Source organism: Salvia splendens, chromosome 13, assembly GCF_004379255.2.
Source record: "Salvia splendens isolate huo1 chromosome 13, SspV2, whole genome shotgun sequence".
NCBI lineage: Eukaryota > Viridiplantae > Streptophyta > Magnoliopsida > Lamiales > Lamiaceae > Salvia > Salvia splendens.
The window spans coordinates 17,581,491-17,602,969 of NC_056044.1; the positions used below are offsets into that span (position 1 = coordinate 17,581,491).

General features: G+C 47.5%; 1 non-coding gene and 1 pseudogene across 1 annotated transcript; both read left to right on the forward strand.

Annotated features, from left to right (window-relative positions):
• Positions 1 to 642: 642 nt before the first annotated feature.
• LOC121761947 lies at positions 643 to 13,905 on the forward strand (annotated as a pseudogene).
• Positions 13,906 to 20,799: 6,894 nt separating this feature from the next.
• TRNAM-CAU lies at positions 20,800 to 20,884 on the forward strand. The gene is given in 2 exon segments: positions 20,800 to 20,837; positions 20,849 to 20,884. It is a non-coding gene; the product is annotated as a tRNA-Met (tRNA).
• Positions 20,885 to 21,479: the final 595 nt, after the last annotated feature.

Genomic DNA, 21,479 nt, shown 5'->3' on the forward strand with positions numbered 1-21,479 from the left:
AAAAAAAAAAAACCCGAAAAAAAATCCCCAAATACATATTTCACCTCATATTTTTTTCTTTACCATTTCCTTTCATCCTTCATTCAAGGGCTGAAGTTTGGTTGGTCGTTATTAGTTCTTGTTTGTTCTTGATTTGTTTTTTACTTGTGTTATCTTTGCAAAAGAGAAAGAGTGGTAAAAGGCTTGAGTGGTAAGATTATTTGAGGGGAGGTAAAAGCCAACGAGTGATATACACGAGTGTTTTGTGAGGTTTATTTTTGTGTGATACACGAGTGAACTGTGAGGATGGATTCTACTACTGATGACAATCAAATTGATCCTACGTTGAAAGCCATGCAACAACATTTTACAAGGCTTGGACGTGTTCTGGAAAGTGTTTTAGAGAGCTTGGAGAGGCTGGAATTTCAAGCAAATGCAAACAACAACGAGGAAGAAGAGAGTGGAGGAGAGGATAATGCTTCTTCATATAGGCATCGAAATGAGAGACATGGAAACGGTAGAAGAGGGCGTACAAATGAAGTTGATGGTGATTTGAGAAGTATCAAACTGAAGATCCCAACATTCCAAGGAAGGAGTGACCCCGAAGCTTATTTGGAGTGGGAGCGAAAGGTGGATCTCATCTTTGAATGTCACAACTATTCCGAGGAGAAAAAGGTTAGACTTGCTGCTATTGAATTCACTGACTATGCTATAGTTTGGTAGGATCAATTGACAACCAGTACAAGGCGATATGGAGGAAGACCAGTTTCGACTTTTTTTTTTATTAAACACCTTCATGGTGGAGGGTTCGTGGGTCCCTCATCCCTATATTTTGAAAGGAGATGTATACAAAACATGGCCACACCCTAAAGTGGTATGCCAACACCAAAATCAAGAGTAGTATGCGGTCCGGTCTCATGGGCTCGGACCTCATCCTACTCCCTTCCAAACCTCAAATTACAATTAAACCAAAACAAAAAAACTATACACTCCTGTCATCCGATGTACGAACCTCAAATTACAATTAGGCCAGCCCATGCGCTACTCGCGGTCGTCGTATCTAACCCGGATGTTGGGGGTTCCCCGCTCTTCTACTCGGACAATGGCTTTGAGCAAACAAGGTGCATTATGGGCCGATATCCGAAGGGGGGAGTGTTGTTCAAGTCCCATCTTGGCGAGCATATCTGCCGCTTTGTTACCCTCCCGGTGGATGAAGGTTGCACGGATGTTGTGCTGCTGTTTGTGGGAGCGTGGCGGGCCATGACTCGGCGGATGTGTGCGGGCCCCCACGCCGTCCCATTAAAAAGTTTTAATCGCATGGGCCGCGTCCGACTCGAGCCACACCGGCCGGTTAAATTCCTTGGCCAGCTCCAATCCATGATAGATGGCCATGAGTTCGGCCTCCAAGGCCGAATGTGCTTCGAGGGGGACTGCAAAAGCGGCAAGCATCTTTCCTGAATGATCTCGGACTACGCCTCCTCCGCCTCCCTTGTTTGTTGCAGCCTTGAAGGCTCTGTCCGTGTTGATCTTGACCCACGTTCGGTCTGGGAGGGTACCATTTGATAAGCATGGCTATCATTCCCGGCCTCCCTGGGTCAGGTTGGCTCGGTATCTCCATTTTGAGTCTCACCCCTTTCCAGTGTTTGGCCTTAATCCCCCGGCTAACCATGCTGTTCCAGATGAACATTTGGACCTGCCAAACCACGTTAAATAGTTTAAATTGTACCTGGTCGTGGCGACTCCTGTTGCGCTCTGCCCAAATGAACCACAAGATGAGGTATGGCATGGTGCGACAAAGGTGCTTCGGGTCTTGTTGTAGGGTCCTCCGAGACCAGACCTCAAGCCTCTCCGGAATGGTGTCATTGACTCGGAGGGGCGGGGCCGTTCCCTCAAACCACCCATCAAACTCTCTCCAAACTCTAGTTGCTCCCCATCCTTGTATGAACAAATGCTGGAGGGACTCGGTACTCGGCCTATGGGGGCAGCATTGGTATTTTGACGCCATTTCAATATTCCGCCATTGGAGTTTAGAGTCGACCGGGATTCGATTCGACAACAGTCGCCAATTGAATATTGCTATTGAGTTGGGTAAGGCCGGCCTTCCAAACGTCGTCGAGGACCTGGATTCTCGGCCTTCTCGAATGGATGGTCTCCCAAGTCGTGGCCACCGAGAAGTCCCCAAACAGGGAGAGGGACCATCTCGGAATGTCCGGTTCCCCTGCAACGATCGACGTGTCCAAGATCAGTGTGATCACCTGCTGGGAGATCCCGGCATGGTATTGAAGCAACTGGAGCTTCGCCTCATCCCATGATCCTTCTCTAATGAAGTCCGCCACCAAGGTAGACGGGGCCCCTCGGTCATCGATGCAAAGCCCCCTAAGGGCCGTGTCGTCGAGCCATATATCATCCAAAAAGTAGATTTCTCCCTGACCTACCACCCATCTGATATGGGGGTTGGCATGAGCCCGAGCTCTTAGGAGTCTCTTCCACGTCGGGTTGTTCCTCCCCGACAGTCTGGCCACGAGGGGGGACACCTTGCCGCAATACTTGGCCTTGATATACTTCGCCCAAAGTGAGTTTTGCTCTCGAAATCTCCACCACAGTTTAATATTGAAAGATCTGAGGACTTCTTTGAATTTGCGGATTCCTAACCCCCCCTCGGCAGTTGGGCAGCAAATTTGGTCCCATCCAATCCAATGAAAGGCATAATGCGTAAGAGATTTGTACCTTCTCATTATTTTCATGAATTGTATCAAAAATTACAATCTATGAAACAAGGTACTAAATCTGTTGATGAGTACTACAAAGAGATGGAGATTGCTATGATTAGGGCAAATGTTGAAGAAGATAGAGAAGCAACCATGGCTCGATTCTAAGACAACCACCGATCACCCTAACTATGCCTAAAAGGCTAGAGAGAGACGCTCCACCATCTCTCTAGAAAATCTTGCCCCAACCATCTCACGTCCAACACCCACCGCCGGTCAACCACCCCACCTCCAACCATCCGCCGAACGATAACCACCCCACGTCCAACCATCCCCACCACCCGTCCGCCTCCACACCACCTCCATCCCAACAATCCAACTCCCCTCAAGCCTTGCCACCATTCCGGCCATGCCGGACGACCCGCCGAGAGATGCACCACCCCGCGAGGAGGTGCAAACCCTTTCGGACCAACATATGATGTTTTGCTCGACGGAACCTTCCTCCCCGAAGCAACCGTCTAATAAATCGGCGATGAAGGGTGCGAAAGCAAAATTTAAGGCGAGAAAGAGCACCCCGGCTCCGACTACCAAAGGAAATGGACGGAAAAGATACGTCCTATCTCCCTTCCCCGAGGACAAACAACTAAAGAAGAAGATCGATTTTGGGAAGGATGATTGCTCCCCGGCCGAGAGCCCCAAATGTAAAAGCTCCATCTTTCCGGCAACATCTAGTCTCGACATGGGGGAGTCCTCCCCTCCGAAGGAACTTGAACAAGAGGGAAGAGACAAGGAGATGGTAATGGTGGTCTTGAATGCAGAATAAGAAATATCCTTCGGCGTTTTCTCACTTTCCGGCCATAATTCCGGCCAAGCCGTCGGAGAGGAGGTGTCCGGTCCGGAGGTGAAGTACATCCAGCCGAGCCATGACAAATCCTTTGTACTTGGGGCTGCAAAATCAAAAGGAATCTTGGGTGAAGAGATAGTCAAACTACCCGAAATAGGTATGGGAACAAACATGCTTTTGGAAAGTGGTTTGGTGTCTTGCCAAGATGGGGGATCACATGATGCACTAGCTGTTGGAAACTTGGTGCAGCCAAACCCTACCAATCTCCTTCACGTGGCCTCCTTGGAGTCGGCAGACATGCTAGATGTCTTGGCGGCGCAACCACTCCTCAACGCCGGCTCGGCGGCGTCCGGCCGTCTCCCGATTGAGCTGTACCGTGTGACCAAACCAGGCAAGAATACCGTTTTACCAACACCCTCGTCCGCTTTTAAGATTTACCAAGAGGAGTTCCCACCCTTGGAGAAAGGCCGGATCCTAAAGCTCCGTGACTCCTTTGAGAACGGCCGGCCGAACGGCGCGGGAATGGCACTGAGACATCAAGTGAATCAAGGCGCGTCGGCTGACACGCCTACAAGACTGGGTGCGAGAGAACCCACCACGGCCCCGGCTAGCGTTCTCCGGGTCGGGGGGAATGTGGAGCTGCCGATATCACTGCCTCGGCCGGGAGTCATGGCTGATTTCTTTAAAGCAACCCCAGCTGCAACATCAAATGAGCCACAACCTAGTGGAGAGGAGAGAACCGGGGCAGGTCCGAGTAGCACCACACCGGTCGATAGTGCTGAGACGGACCCGGAGACCAATACCGTGTGGTGCTCAATGGCGGATGTGATCAAGGGGGCTCCCAACCCGAATGGTCCGCAAGTGTTCGTGCCCGATAAGCTTCAAAACATAGGACTCGCATCAGTCTCGAATGGAATCCCGGCAATCTACTTCTCGGGGCTGGAAATCCAGAAGCTAGCCGACAATGTAGGACACGCCATTGTAGGTAAATTCTCACACTCTATTCCGACAGCTGGGCAAATCCAAAAGGCACTAAATAACATTAAATTTCAGTGTGGATTCACTTGGAAATATATTAACGCCAAACATATTCTCATTCAATGCGAGGATTTGGCGGACTATGCAAGGCTTCTTGGCGGCCCGAAGGGCATGCCGGTGTGGTTTATTGATCGCCACCCAATGAGGGTTTTCAAATGGTCCCCGGACTTCGACGCTTATTGTGAATCACCGATTGCGGCGATTTGGTGTAACCTAATTGGCCTCCCGATTCACTTGTTTGATCAATCAGCCCTCTTCGCCATAGGCAAGCTCCTGGGGACGCCGATCCAAGTCGATCGAGCCACCGCGAATAAGTCAAGGTTGTCCTTTGCGCGTATATGCGTCGAGATTGACATCACAAAATCACCCCCCGAAGAAATCATCCTAGACATCTATGGATGAGAGCAGGTACAACAAGTGCGGTGGGACAAGATTCCAGCCTATTGTCGGGAGTGTAAGCACGTTGGACACTCAAGCGATGTGTGCTATGCTGCGGGAAAGACCGAAAGGCCCCCGAAGAGGAACTACAATAGTGCAACTCCGCCAAGAGCAAATCAAGAAGGAAATGGCAAAACCGAAACGCAAGCTCCGGGGAAGGCCAAGCCAAATGATAACAATGAATGGAGACGTCAAGGGAGAAACAAAGGGAAAGGAACACCCCCGAAAGCTAGACCGAATGGGGAGAAGAGCCCTGAGCCGGAATGGGAGGGGCCGGACATTGTAGGAGATCATCATGAAGATGTAGAGATGAACAATGGCCAACCTGATTCTAGTTTGGAGCAAAGGGAGGGTGGCGCCGCTAGGACCCCCAAGGGTTTGACCCGAACCAACACAAGTGACGGTGAAGCATGGGATGCCTCGCGGGAATGTGGTGAGTCACCCCGCCGGATGGCTTCGAGCTCGCGAGGGGGATCACGAGGGGGACCGAGAGGGGGATGGCGATATCCCACGTCCAACCATGGAAGGAGAGGAGATGAATGGATGGGAAATGTCATGAGCACAAACAAGTATTAGTCGCTCATGGCAAATGGGGAGTTTGATGTCGATGGATGTGGTGAGTTGGATGCGGTGGAAATGGATATCCAGAACCCTGGAGATCTTGCCGCGGACATCCCCCTACCAATTGAAGCCGGAGATCCCACAAGGGAGGATTAACAACGGATTGACCTAATCCAAGGAGGGCCTTCACACCTTCCGGGTATGAACCTATCTTGTTAATCATGTCTTATAATTTCATGTTTTGGAATGCTAGGGGAGTCGCTAACGCGCCGACCCAAAATGTTCTAAAAAGACTAATCAAGTGTCATAATGTTATGTTTCTTGCAATAATGGAGCCACTAACTACCCCCGACCCGGACCGATACTCAAAGGCGTTGGGGCTAAAATACAAAGGGTCGAACATATCCGGCAAAATCTAGATATTTGCCGAAGAAGGTTCTAATTTTGAAATTGAGGTGGATATGGAACAAGCCCTACATGGAAGGCTAACATCACACCGCATGACGAACCCCATATTTATCTCGGCGGTCTATGCCAAGTGTACAAGACTTGAGCGTCACCCCTTGTGGGATAAGATAAGGGAGATCTCAACGCGGGTGGAGGGAATACCTTGGCTGATTGGAGGGGATTTTAACACGATCCTTGCTCACGAAGATATAGTTGGTAGTGAGACCAATAAGCAAGCCGAGATGATTGATTTTGTCGAAGCCATCGAGGACTGTCGGCTTCTCGATCCGGGGTTTGATGGCGCGGAGTTCACTTGGGCCAAAAATGGATTGTTCGAACGGCTCGATAGGCTGTTGGTCAGTGACGCATGGACTAATGAGTTCGAAGCTACAAGGGTGACCAACCTTCCAAGAGTCTCCTCGGATCATGGACCAATCCTTGCTAGGTGCAAGATGCCGAGACCTTTACTTGGGGGTAGTGCTTTTCGGTTCCAAAACATGTGGGTCCGACACGATGGATTCATGAAGCTAGTGCAAGATGTCTGGGATCAGCCGACGGAGGCGGGTGGGCTCTTGAATCTCCAAATCAAGATAACCAGAAGCAAGAAAGCCCTTAAGGTTTGGAACAAAGAAGTGTTTGGCAATATCCATGCCAACCTCAAAGCAATGGAGGAAGAGATTGCGCAGGCCCAAGTCAATTTTGAGGCGGATCCTTCGCCCCAGAACAGGACAGAGATCAACAAGAACATCGCCGAATACATTCTCCTACTTCGGATGGAGGAGGACTTCTGGAGGCAAAGAGCGGCTCTTAGGTGGCTCGCGGATGGAGACAAAAACACCGGTTTCTACCAAAGTTGGGTAAAGCAAAAGAGAGTAAGACTTCGCATACACTCTATAAATGCGGATGGTAGGGAGATTGCGGAAGAAGGGGAGATTAGAACTCGGCGGTGGAGTTCTTTCGGAGCCTCCTTGCGCCGGACGCCCCTGCGCTTGAGGAACCGGATTTGGAAATAATCCAACAAATTTCTCCCTCAACGGACCTGGAAGATCTGCACAAGTCACCGGACTCCGAGGAGGTGAAGAAAGCGGCTTTTGACATCTCCGGGGACAGTGCACCCAGTCCGGACGGCTTCTCGGCCGTGTTTTTTCAAAAATGTTGGGGGATCATTGGAGCGGATGTGGTAGAAGCCATACAACATTATTTCCTCGGGGCCTATCTCCCTCGAAGCGTCACTGCAACAAACATTGTCCTTATCACGAAGAAGGCTTCGCCCGAGACGTGGGCGGACTATCGGCCCATAAGCCTATGCAACGTCCTCAACAAGATTATCACAAAGGTACTTACTGCTCGCCTTACTCCTTTCTTGCCCCAGGTTATCTCCCCGAACCAGAGCGGTTTCGTGAAGGGCCGGCTCCTGCACGACAATGTCCTTCTCGCTCAGGAGATTTTCCATGAGCTAGCAAGGTGCTCCCCAGCCCCGAACGTGGCGATTAAGATTGACATGGCCAAAGCCTACGACAGGTTCCAATGGAGTTTTTTGCTCAAGGTGCTTCGGCGCATGGGATTCCCGGATGCATGGATAGGCCTTATTGATAGATGTATTGGCTCATGCTGGTTCTCAATCCTTATAAATGGCGCTCCCGCTGGGTTCTTCAAATCTAACCGAGGGCTCAGACAAGGTGATCCCATCTCTCCGGCTCTGTTCGTGATTACCGCGGAGTATTTATCTCGGGCCCTCGACAAGCTCATTCTTGGCAAGAAGGAGATGACCTTCAAAGCCTCCAGAAATTGCATGGAAATCAGTCATTTAGCCTATGCCGACGATATTATCATTTTCACGCAAGCAGCCGAACTCCCCTTGCGCCGGCTTAGATCGTGCCTCGACGAATACGAGAGAGTCTCAGGGCAACTGATCAGCCTCGCCAAAAGCAATTTCTATATCGCCGAAGCACATGAACAATGGGCGCACGCAATTCAAAGAGAAGGTGGCTTCGCTCGCGGGACGTTCCCCTTCCTATACGTGGGGGTCCCCATTTACTGGGGTATCAAGCGCACGGAAATGTTCATGTTCATCCGGGAGAAGATTGCTAGAAGAATATCTGGATGGGCGCATCGCCATTTATCTTTTGGAGGGAGGCTGACCCTCATTAAGAACACCCTGGAGGCGGTTCCTATCCACATTTTCCAGGCAATTGAGCCGACAGCCGGTGCCCTCAAGCTCCTTGATCAACAAATGGCGCGATTCTTTTGGGGTTCCACAAATGAAAGAAAACGGACCCACTGGATTAGTTGGGACCAAATGTGTCATCCCACTAACGAGGGTGGGCTCGGCATTCGAAAGTTCACCGAAGTCCTCCGAGCCTTCAACATCAAACTTTGGTGGCGCTTCCGAGAACAGAGCTCCTTATGGGCACACTACATGATGCGCAAGTATTGCGCCGCTTCTTCGCCACTCTCCCCAAGAATCTCGGGAAGGAATAGCCCAACGTGGAGGAGGCTGGCCAAAGCTTGGGGCCATGCTCACCCGCACATCCGATGGCTAGTTGGGCATGGAAGGATTTACTTTTGGGATGACATTTGGCTCGGCGACGTCCCTCTCAGGGGGTGGTGCTTCGATGAGCGGGGCAGCCCTGTGATGACCGTCACGGTGTTCATTAACGACGGCGTGTTGGATGTCCCTTAACTACAGCTACTCCACGACCAAGCTGGTCTCCCTCAACAGATCATTGACCAAATTTGCACAACTCCGATTCTATCTGGGGAGCCGGATATCCCGCGATGGACGCTATCCCGACGAGGGGACTTCTCGCTAGCCTCGACTTGGGAAACGACCCGCACACCTAGGCCCATCATCCAGGGACTTGAGGACATTTGGAAGGCCGGGCTTACTACCACCATCGCCATTTTCAATTGGAGACTCTTGTCCAACCGAATCCCCGTTGACTCAAAGCTCCAATGGCGCAAGATCGAACTTGCTTCTAAATGTCAATGCTGCCCATACCGGCCAAATACTGAGTCCCTCCAGCACCTCTTCATTCAAGGCGCTGGTGCGATAAGAGTATGAAGGGAATTTGACGGGTGGTTTGAAGGATCGTCCCCCCCCCTCGGGATGAATGACACTATTCCTTCAAGAATTGAAGTGTGGGAGCGTAGAACGCAGCAGCCAGGAAGGAAGCACCTTAGCCGTGCCATGCCTTACCTCATTTTTTGGTTCCTTTGGGCAGAGAGGAATAGAAGCCGGCACCATGGTACCCAATTCAAGACGAGCAACGTGATCTGGCAGACCCTTACATTCGTCCGAAACAGCATGGCTAATGGACGGCTCAAACCAAAGCACTGGATAGGGGTTAGGCTCGGTGCCAATATTCCAAGCCAAGCCGAACCCCAACGACCACTGCGACTTACAATGATGATCAAGTGGGAGCCGCCGGATGAGCCTTGGGTAAAGCTTAACACGGATGGTTCTTTTATTGAAGCGACAGAAAAAGCCAGGGGAGGCGGTCTGATTAGAGACCACTTGGGCAAGCTGCTCGTAGCCTTTGCGCTCCCTTTTGAAGCACAGTCTCCACTCGAAGCCGAGCTACTTGCCATCATGCACCACGGATTGAAGCTGGCCACGGAACTTGCGAAGCCAATTTGGCTCGAGTCAGACGCAGAGCAAGCAATCAATTTACTCAAGGGAACAAACTGGGGACCTGCTCACATTCGCCAAGCCATGGCCCACATGGCCTTGCATAAGCGCCTCCTCACTCTTCGAACAACCTTCATCCACCGAGAAGGCAATAAGGCGGCTGACCTTCTTGTAAAGATTGGTGTGGATTTGAGCCATAGCCGAGTTATGGAGGTACAAGACATGCCGAGAGCCGTTCAAGAATCATCCGAATGGAACAAATAGGGATCCCCAACTTCCGAGTTCGCGCCGAGGATGTGGATTAGAAGGCCACCGTAGAGTAGGCGGGTGTCGAGCCATGTATGACACGACCCCTACTTACTCTTGTGGTGGTTTGTGTTTTTTGATAGTTCTTGGTTTTGGTTGTAATAGCTTCTTGTAACCTAGGCCTTGTGTTAGGAAATTGTAACCAAGAATTATTTTGATATATAGGAATGAGGGACCCACGAACCCTCCACCGTCAAGGTGTTTGGAAAAAAAAGACCATGGCTCGATTCTTATGTGGGCTGAATAAGAAGATTGCAAACATTGTGGAGCTTCAACACTATGTGGAGTTGGAGGACATGGTTCATATGGCCATGAAGGTGGAGGGACAATTGAAGAAGAAGGGAACAATCCAAAAGAAATTTTCAACAAGTTCTCATTCTTCAAGGACAAAAGAGTGGACTTCATCCAAATCCAATTTTGGGGCAGCTTCTAAACCCCAAAATGAAGCGTCGACATCCAAGTCCAAAGAATTTGAGAAGGGTAGAGGTATTTCTGCTTCTACTTCTACTCGAAATAGAGATATCAAATGTTTTCGTTGTCAAGGTGTTGGACACATTGCATCTCAATGTCCAAACAAAAGGGTGATGATTTTGAAGCCAAATGGAGAGATAGAATCTGAAAGTGAACGTGAAGATGATGATGATGAGGAGGAGGATAAACAATTGGAGGAGATTGGACCAGAACATGGAGAACTTTTGGTGGTTCGAAGGGCTATAAACATGCAAAACAGAAACGATGATCAACAAAGGGAGAACATCTTCCACACAAGGTGTTTGGTCCAAGTAAAACTTTGCATAATGATTATTGATGGTGGTAGTTGTGCAAATGTTGCAAGTTCTGAAATGGTGGAAAAGTTGAGCTTAACAACGGAAAAACATCCTAATCCGTACAAGCTACAATGTCTTAATGAATGTGGAGAAATTCGAGTGACTAAACGAGTTCTAATTTCATTTTCAATTGGCAATTATAAAGATGATGTTCTTTGTGATGTTGTGCCAATGCATGCAAGTCACATTTTTCTGGGAAGGCCATGGCAATTTGATCGTAGGGTGATTTATGATGGATTTCACAACCACTACACCTTCAAGCACAACAACAAGTCTATTATGCTTGTCTCATTGACACCTTAACAAGTTCAAGAGGACCAACAGAAATTGTCACAATCAAGGAGAGCTCGTGAGGTTGAGAGAAAAAAAGTGAGGGCATTGAAAAAGAGTCGAGTGAAAAAAAGAGTCGAGAGAAAAGTAAGAATGATAGGAAAAAAGGTGAGGGCATTGAAAAAGAGTCAAGTGAAAAGAGTCCGAATGAAAAAAAGAATTTTTATGTGGGAGCAAAAGAAATAAAGAGTGCAATAGTTGACAAAGAGAGTGTTTTCATCTTAGTGTACAAACAGTCCTTGTTTACCACTAACGAATTAACCACTTCTTTGCCAAGTACTTTTGTGTCTCTTTTACAGGAATTCGAAGATGTTTTTCCCGTGGAAGAATCAAGTGGATTACCTCCATTAAGAGGTATTGAACACCAAATTGACCTTGTTCCCGGGGCAGTTCTACCAAACCGACCAGCCTATAGAGCCAATCCTGAAGAGACCAAGGAAATTCAAAGGCAAGTGCAAGAGTTGCTGGACAAAGGAAAAATCCGTGAGAGCATGAGTCCATGTGCTGTTCCTGTAATTGTTGTTTCTAAGAAAGATGGATCATGGAGGATGTGCATCGACTACCGAGCAATCAACAAAATCACGGTAAAGTATCGCTATCCTATTCCTAGGCTAGATGATATGCTTGATGAATTGCATGGATCTGTTGTGTTTAGTAAGATCGATTTGAAAAGTGGTTATCATCAAATTCGAATTACAGAAGGAGACGAATGGAAAACAGCCTTTAAAACAAAATTTGGTCTATATGAGTGGTTTGTAATGCCATTTGGTTTAACTAATGCACCAAGTACTTTCATGAGATTGATGCACCATGTTTTGAGAAAATTCATTGGAAAATTTGTGGTTGTTTATTTTGATGATATTCTTGTCTATAGAAAAAATGTGGATGAACATCTTAACCATGTGCGTGCAGTTTTGGATACCTTACGAAAAGAATCATTGTATGCAAATCTCAAAAAGTGTTCTTTTTGCATGGATAAAGTTGTTTTTTTAGGTTTTGTTATAAGTGCTAATGGGATTGAAATGGAAAAGGAGAAGGTGAAAGCTATTTTAGAATGGCCAATTCCTCAAAATCTAGCACAAGTTAGAAGTTTTCATGGTCTTGCAAGTTTTTATAGGAGGTTTGTCAAGGATTTTAGTACAATTGCTGCCCCTTTGAATGAAATTGTGAAAATGATGTTTGTTTTTATTGGGAGAAAAACAAGAGCATGCTTTTAATCTCCTTAAAGAAAAACTTACAACTGCACCAATTCTTTCTTTGCCTAACTTTGGTAACATGTTTGAGCTTGAATGTGATGCATCTAGAGTAGGCATAGGAACTGATTTGTTGCAGGATGGAAAGCCAATCGCTTACTTTAGCAAAAAGTTGAAAGGAGCTCAATTGAACTATACAACGTATGACAAGGAGTTATATGCTTTGGTTAGAGCTTTGGAAACATGGCAGCATTACTTGTGGCCTAGAGAGTTTGTAATTCATACGGATCATGAATCTCTCAAGTACTTGAAAGGTCAAGGTAAGCTTAGCAAGAGACATGTTAAGTGGGTGGAATTCATTGAATCATTTCCCTATGTAATCAAATACAAAAAGGGAAAAGAAAACATTGTGGCTGATGCATTGTCTCGGAGGTACATTTTGATCACTACTTTGAGTTCTAAGTTGCTTGGTTTTGAGTTAATTAAGGAAATGTATGATAATGACCTGGACTTTTCTTCTATCTATTTAACTTGTGAGCATGCTGCATTTGACAAGTTCTATAGGCATGATGGCTATTTGTTTAGAGAAAATAAACTGTGCATTCCTAAAGGTTCTATGCGTGAATTGCTTGTGCGTGAAGCTCATGGTGGTGGATTAATGGGGCATTTTGGAGTCCATAAGACAATGGATGTTTTGCATGAACATTTCTTTTGGCCTAAAATGTTTGTGGATGTTGAAAGAATTTGTAAAAGATGCATAACTTGCATGCAAGCCAAGTCTAAATCACACCCACATGGTTTGTACAAACCGTTACCAATTCCTAGTGCACCTTGGAGGATATTTCAATGGACTTTGTCATTGGTTTGTCAAGAACAAAAAGAGGTAGAGATTCAGTTTTTGTGGTTGTTGATAGGTTTTCAAAAATGGCACATTATTCCATGTCACAAAATTGATGATGCATCTCATATTGCTGATTTGTTCTTTAAAGAAATTGTCCGTTTGCATGGTGTTCCTAGATAAATTGTGAGTGATCAAGATGCTAAATTTGTGAGTCATTTTTGGCGTGTGTTGTGGAATAAGTTGGGAACTAAACTCTTATTTTCTATTACTTGTCATCCACAAACTGATGGACACACTAAAGCAGTTAATAGGACTTTCTCTCAATTACTACGAACTTTAGTTAAAAAGAACTTGAAAAGTTGGGAGAAATGCTTACCATTTGCTAAATTTGCTTATAATCGAAGTGTTCATTCTGCTACTAACTTTTCTCCATTTGAAGTTGTGTATGGTTTTAATCCATTGAGTCCACTAGATTTGATTCCAATACCTATTGAAGAACGTGCAAGTTTTGATGGAAAAGCTAAGGCTGAAATGGTGAAAAGATTGCATGAAAGGGTAAGACTCAACATTGAAAAGATGACAGAACAATATGCAAAGCAAGCCAACAAGGGTCGGAAACAAGTCATCTTTGAGCCAGGAGATTGGGTTTGGTTGCATATGAGAAAGGAGAGATTTCCTACGAAAAGAAAGTCCAAGTTGCAGCCAAGAGGAGAAGGACCATTCCAAGTGATTGCAAAAGTCAATGATAATGCATACAAACTAGACTTACCTGGTGAGTTTAATGTAAGTGCTACTTTCAATGTTTGTGATTTATCTCCTTATGTTGGTGAATTAGATTCGAGGACGAATCCTCTTGAAGAAGAAGGGAATGATGGAGACACACCCAAGCTGATCTACAAGGACAAGAAGATGGATCCATTGATCATTCAAAGTGGGCCAATTACAAGAGCTAGAGCTAAGAAGATAAAGGAGTCCATGTTGCTTTTAGTTGCTGAAATAAAATTACAAGACCATTCTACATTGGGCCTAGTGGTGAATATTATTCAAGTTAGTGGGCAGCCCAAGGCATGAAGCTTGGAGGCACTACATATCACATTTTGGAGGCCTAAATTGATGATACATGATGCATTTTCGTCCAAGTTGAAGTAGTCAAAATGAAGGGTCTTTTTTAGTTACATTTTATGTTAAATAAGTGACTTTAGATGTCCTAGAGTTACACCAAAGGTTTAGGAGTTACTTTTCTTTTATTATGAGTCATTTTAAGTGTCTTAAGTTGTACTAATGAAGTGAGACTTTCAAGAGTCCATTCTAGCCTATAAATAGGCTTGTAAGCATGTCATTTGAACACACCATTGATCAAATACGAAAATAGACTTTGTCTTGTGAGTTGAATTCTCTTTGTAGAGTTTTTCACTTGTTTGGAACTTATCAAGATACTTTGAGAAAGTTCTTGTGGCGTTCAATCATACCGAGGTTGTTGGCTGATCATATAGCCAACGGGTCGAGGTTTTCCAAGCTCTGGAAGTGGATCAAACCAGATTATCAATCAAGGGAGTCCGCTGCCAAACCTTATAAGTGGGGTTCTTGGATCAATATATCCAACGGGTCCTTTGTCGTATCCCAATCTATATCATTTGGTATCAAGAGCCAACTGGTATTGATCTATCCTTAGCTTTATCTTACATTGTTTATCTTTCATATCCTTGAAAAAAAAACCCCGACGGTTAAGTTCTTCCAAAACCTCCTTGCGCCTAACTACCCGGAGCTTGCTGAACCAGACCTCGGCCTACTGCAATAATTACCAACCTTGGAAGAACTGGAGGATTTGCCCAATCCCCCGGATGCAGACGAAGTGAAACGAGCCATTTTCGACATCTTGGGAAATAGCGCCCCAAGACCGGATGGCTTCACGGCCACCTTCTACCAAACGTCCTGGGCCACCGTGGGGCCGGATGTTGTGGCAGCGGTCAGGAAATTCTTTGGTGGGGCCTTCCTTCCCCAAAGCATCACGGCCACGAGTATTGTTCTCATCCCTAAAAAGCCATCGCCAGTTACATGGGGAGATTACCGGCCCATTAGTCTGTGCAACGTAATCAACAAGGTTATCACAAAGATCCTTACAAAGAGACTTACGCCTTCCCTCCCACTCGCTATCTCACCAAATCAAAGTGGCTTTGTGAAAGGGAGACTCCTTAATGATAATGTCCTCCTCGCTCAGGAAATGTTCCATGAGCTCCCAAGATGCACGCCGGCCTCGAACGTGGCTATTAAGATTGATATGGCTAAGGCCTATGATCGTGTGCAATGGCCATTCCTCTTCAAAGTCCTTAAGCAAATGGGATTCCAGAGTCATGGATTAGGCTTATTACTAGGTGCATTGGAACACACCAAACTAGGACTAATCAAATCTTAGAGAAGCTCTCCCTTCTCTCTAGAATTCGTCCACTCTCCCTCCCCCCCATTTGAGGGAGTTGAAATGTGATTGTTGCATCCGACAAATGGTGAAGTCCGGTGGTGAGCTGCCGGAGGGGGAGGCCGCGGCTTTGGATCACACGATGCAGCCCCTCTTCTCGCCGAAGTGGAAGTTTCCTTCGATTGCACGGCCTAAAACAAAAAGGGTTGGCACGCCCCACCCGGAGAAAGCTCGAAGAGCCCTCAAACGAGCCGGTCTTGAATCTGGTTTGGAGGTTAGTCGGGCTAAGAAGAAGATGGTTTTTGAAATGCTGATGAACTTGCTGAAATCCATGGAGAGGTCGGCGGTAAGCGAGCAGGTCCCTATTGGGGAGATGTTGAATTCTCTTGCTCAAATGGCCAAAGAAGGGAGCGTTCCAACCAAAATGGGAACGGTCGGAACGTCTCCGGCGCCGGCGCCGGCTGGCCGGAGTCTTGATGCTCCAAGTTTGGAGTGTGAGTTGGTCAACAAGATGGATGTTGCAAGTACATCCTCTCACGTGAAGCCTAGGTGTGAGGATGGGTTGGCATGTGATGGTGTGGTTGCATATGACTCACCAAAGGAGGAAAAGACAAGGGACACTTTACATGGGGAAGAAAATGTTGCTCTATTTGTGGATAATAACGTTTGGAATTCAAATGTAGCACCATGTGCTATCCATCTCCCTCTCGACAATGATGGAGACAAAGATGAACGTGGTCCCGGGGGGACGGGGTCCATGGTGGGAGCTCCAAATCCACACAAGACCCATAAGGCCGAGCCAATCCCGCTTGATGCCGGCAAGGCCACACCTATGGGGTCGGCCGTAAGCTCCGAAGGTACCCCTTATCTTTCCTTTACCGATCTAGAAACAGAATATCTCTCGAAGAAACTAGGACTAGCCATTGTGGGGAAGTTCTCCCACTCGCTCCCATCTTCATTCCAAATTCAAAAAAGTTTAGGGTGCATGGGGCTAGTTGGAACTTACACTTGGAAATACTTGAATGCTAAGCACATACTACTCCAATTCCAAGAAGCGGTTGATTATGCCAAGGTGATAAACGGTCCTAATGGTAGTCCGATTTGGTATATGAATAATCATCCGATGAGGGTGTTCAAGTGGGCGCCGGATTTTGATACATTCTTCGAGTCGCCGATCGTTGCGGTGTGGTGTAATATCATGGGAATCCCACCTTTTTGAGGAATCGGCCCTCATGGTGATCGGCAAGCTCCTAGGCAAGTCGCTACAAGCGGATCATGCCACAATCAATCAAACCCGACTATCCTTTGCTAGGATATGCGTAGAGATTCTTCTCTCTAAAATGTTGCAAGTTCTGAGGGCATAGAGAGAGAAGCTCTCCCTTCTCTCTAGAATTTGTCCACTCTCCCTCCCTCCCCTTTGATGGAGGTGAAACGTGATTGTTGCATCCGACACATGGTGAAGTCCGGTGGTGAGCTGCCGGAGGGAGAGACCGCGGCCTTGATACACACGATGCAGCCCCTTTCCTCGCCGGAGTGGAAGTTTCGTTCGCTTGCACGACCTAAGACCAAAAGGGTTGGCACGCCCCACCCGGAGAAAGCTCGACAAGCCCTCAAACGAGCCGGTCTTGAATCTGGTTCGGAGGTTAGTCGGGCTAAGAAGAAGATGGCGTTTGAAATGGTTGATGGACTCGTCGGCAAGCCCCATGGTGAAGTGAGGAGGTCGCCAGAGGCAGAGCAAGCCCTTGTTAGGGAGATGTTGAACGCACTAGCTCAAATGTCTAAGGAAGGGAGCACGACAACGTGTCAAATGGAGGAACCCGATTGTGAGGAGGTCGCTGGAATTTCGCCGGCGCCGGCCAGTGGGGATCGTGATGTTCCACACAAGGAGAAGGTTCTGGTCAACGTTCATCATGTGGATGGTACAAGAGGTCATGTGAACCCTTGTCTTGATGTGGGGGTGACATGTGAGGAAGTGGATGCATGTGACCCACAAATGGAGGAAAGGCCGAATTCTACTTTGCATGGGGAAGTAAGTGTTGGCCCTTTTTTGGTAAGAGACAATTTGAATTCAAATTCAACCCCATGTGACACACACCCCTCCCTCTCACCTCTAGTCAATGGTGAACGCAAAGGGGGTCGGCCTCCCGATGCACCACCGCCGGAATTCTCGCCGGAAAAGCTGGTGCCACCGACCGGAGCGTGGAAGGAGGCGAAAGAATCCCTATCCATGGAAGGAGCACCAGCCACGCAAAAATTCCAAAAAGCCGAGCCAATCTCGTTGGATGCCACCAAGATCAAAGCCTTGGGGATAGCCGGCTGTTTTGAAGGTACACCATCCCTCTCCTTTTCCAACTTAGAAACGGATTACCTCTCGGAGAAGCTAGGGCTAGCCGTCGTTGGAAAATTCTCCCATTCGCTCCCATCTACTTACCAAATACAAAAAAGTCTAGGAGGATTGGGGTTAGTTGGTTCATTTACTTGGACATACTTGAATGCCAAGCATATTTTAATCCGATTCCATGAGATGGCCGACTATGTTAAGGTGTTAAATGGTCCTAATGGGAGCCCGAATTGGTATGTTGATGTTCACCCGATGAGGGTGTTCAAATGGGCGCCGGACTTCGATACATTCTTCGAGTCTCCGATTGTTGCCGTTTGGTGCAACATCATGGGCATCCCGGCGCATCTCTATGAGGAATCGGCCATCATGGCAATCGGTAATCTCTTAGGCAAGCCACTACAAGCCGATCATGCCACCATCCATCAAAGCCGGCTCTCCTTTGCTAGGATTTGTGTAGAGATTGACATTTCGATCCCCCCGCCGGAAGAAATCATCCTCAATATCTGAGGTAAAGATTCAAGGTACAAAGTGGCATGGGACCGTATCCCTTTGTTTTGTGCAAATTGTAAACATGTTGGGCACGTGAAAGAAGATTGTCATGCTTCGGGAAGGAAGAATCGGGGTGGAGGTAGGGATCGCCGAGTACCAACCAAGGCATTTTACTCGAGCAACGTCCCCAAGATCACCCGCCAAGAGTGGCGCCCAAAGGCGGATACTTGGGCCGGCACCTCATCAACTAGTGGGCATCCGAACAAGGCTAAAGAATGTACCGACCAAACGAAGAACATGGAGGGATCAACGGATGCAGAACCGTCGAAGATTAAAGAGGCTAGCAGGAGTCAACCACGGGTGGATGATGATGGGTTCCAATTGGTGTCGAGAAAGAGGAAAGGCAAGGTACATGAGGGCGATGTGTACATCAAAGCGCAACACATTGATTCATGGTATTTGAAGGAGAATGTTGCTACGGTGACATTTGGGATTGATAAATCAGGTGTGAACGAGTCGGGCACTAGCTCAATGAGTGTAGCATGTGGGCCCCCCAACCGGGAGATGGAAGGCTTCATTGAGGACCTTGACCCAGGAGGGTGCGTCCCCTGCGGAGGTATCCCTATCGCGGGCCTTAATTAGGAGATGGACTAAGGTTTTTGGTGATGCACAGGCTGCATCAAAAGTGTAATAGGGTTCTTGAGAGTATATAGATGACCACTCTAGTTGTTAGGGAGGCCCTCGTTGTACTCTAATTGTCATGGCGAGTCGTCACTTTTGGGCGACTCGGTGTTTGTATGGTTGTTGCAAATGGCTTTTGGTAATGCACAGGTGTGGGTCCACCTTAACCCTCCACCCCTTGGGGTGTTTTTATTAAAAAAAAATATGCGTAGAGATTGATATCTCCAATCCCCCGACGGAAGAGATCATCCTAAAAATCCTAGGCAAAGAATCAAGACACAAAGTGGCAAGGGATCGTATCCCATTATTTTGCGAGAATTGTAAGCATGTTGGGCACGTCATTGATGAATGTCATGCGTTGGGAAGGAAGGGACGAGTTGGAGGCAAGGACCATCGAGCATTAACAAAGGTGTATCATCCTAGCCATGTCCCCAAGACCATCTGCCGAGAGTGGCGTCCAAAGGTGGCGACTAGGGTTGGCACTTCTCCGAACATTGATCACACTTACAAGGAGAAAGAAAGAGACAACCAAGAGGAGAACAAGAAGGGCAAAATGGATGCCGATCCATTGGGCTCAAGAGCGTCCTTTGGGAGTCAACCAAGTGTGGAAGAATATGGGTTCCAATTGGTGTCGCGGAAACGGAAAGGAAAGGCTCTTATGGGAGGAACACACTCCAAAGCTCAACACATCGATTATTGGCGCTCAAAAGATAATGTGGCCACGGTTTCATTTGATAGAGAAGAACCTAGCGCAAACGAGTCGAGCAATTGCTCAATGAGTGTCTCATGCGGGCTCCCCGACCGGGAGAAGGAAGGCTTCATCGAGGAACTTGATCCGGGAGGGACTGTCCATCGCGGGGGTATCCGTATTGCGGGTCTCAATTGAGGGATGGAGTTGTTTTGTGATGGGAAGGTTCCGTCATTTTAATTGTAATAGGTTTGCCAAGAGTACATTGATGACCACTCTAGTCGATAGGGAGGCCCTTGTTGTACTTTAATTGGTTGTTGCGAGTCATCACTTTTGGGCGATTCGATGTTTTGGTTGTTCGTTGCAATTGAATTTGGTAATGCACAGGTGTGGGTCCGCCTTAACCCTCCACCATCGTGGTGCCTTGAGAAAAAAAAAGGTGCATTGGAACATGTTGGTTCTCGGTCCTTATTAATGGTGCCCCGGCGGGCTCAGGCAAGGCGACCCAATCTCACCTGCCCTATTCGTCATAGCTGCAGATTACCTCTCGAGGGCCCTCGACAAACTAATCCTTCGTAACAAAGAGATGACATTTAAAGCCACCCGCGGATGCATGGGGATCAGCCACCTTGCCTATGCGGACGACATTATCATATTTACTTAAGCGGCTCCAACCTCCCTCCGAACACTCAGAGCATGACTGGATCATTATGCAGAGGTGTCGGGACAACAAATCAATTTTTCCAAGAGTAAATTTTACATTGCTGATGCACACAAAGGATGGGCAAACTCAATCCAAAATGAGGGTGGCTTCTCCCGAGGTACCTTTCCTTTTCTTTACTTAGGTGTTCCTATTTATCGAGGGGTGAAGCGAACAAATATGTTCATGTTCCTTCGGGAAAAGATTGCGGCTAGAATCACCGGTTGGGCACACCCTAAACCCTTTTACCTTTGCCTATGTGTTCCTATTTGTGCCGTCCCAAGAAGGGGTCATCTTCCTTGGGATGGAGGGAGTACTATTTATTATACTCCATGAACAACAAAGGGGTGGTGGCGCAGTTGGCTAGCGCGTAGGTCTCATAGCTTCTGAGTGATCCTGAGGTCGAGAGTTCGAGCCTCTCTCACCCCATTATAAATATCTGTCCATGGACGGTTGGGGGAGACATCAACACCATCCTCAACCTCCGTGATAGGTCGGGGAGCGACACAAATAGGCAAGCAGAAATGATGGATTTTGCCGAAGCGGTGGAAGACTGTCGACTTCTTGATTTGGGTTTCGACGGAGCCTCCTACACTTGGGCAAAGAATGAGCTCTTTGAGAGGCTCGATAGAGTCTTTGTGAACGAGCACTAGGCTGATGCTTTCGAAACCTCACGTATCACAAATCTGCCTAGGGTGGCTTCGGATCACGGGCCAGTGCTTATGCATTGCAAGACGACGGCTATTCCGAGTGAGGGTAGGCCTTTCCGCTTCCAAAACATGTGGATTAGACATGGAGGCTTTACGGAGGTCGTGACAGCAGATTGGATCCAAAGCATGGATGCAAGAGGACTGCTCAACTTTCACCTTAAACTCACGAGGCTCAAGAAAACGCTTAAACAATGGAACAAGGAGGTGTTCGGCAACCTCCACAGCAATCTCGCCAAGGCTGAATCAGACGTGATGGATGCACAGGAAGCCTTTGAGCTAAATCCCTCGCTGAGCAACAGGGCTAACATCAATAA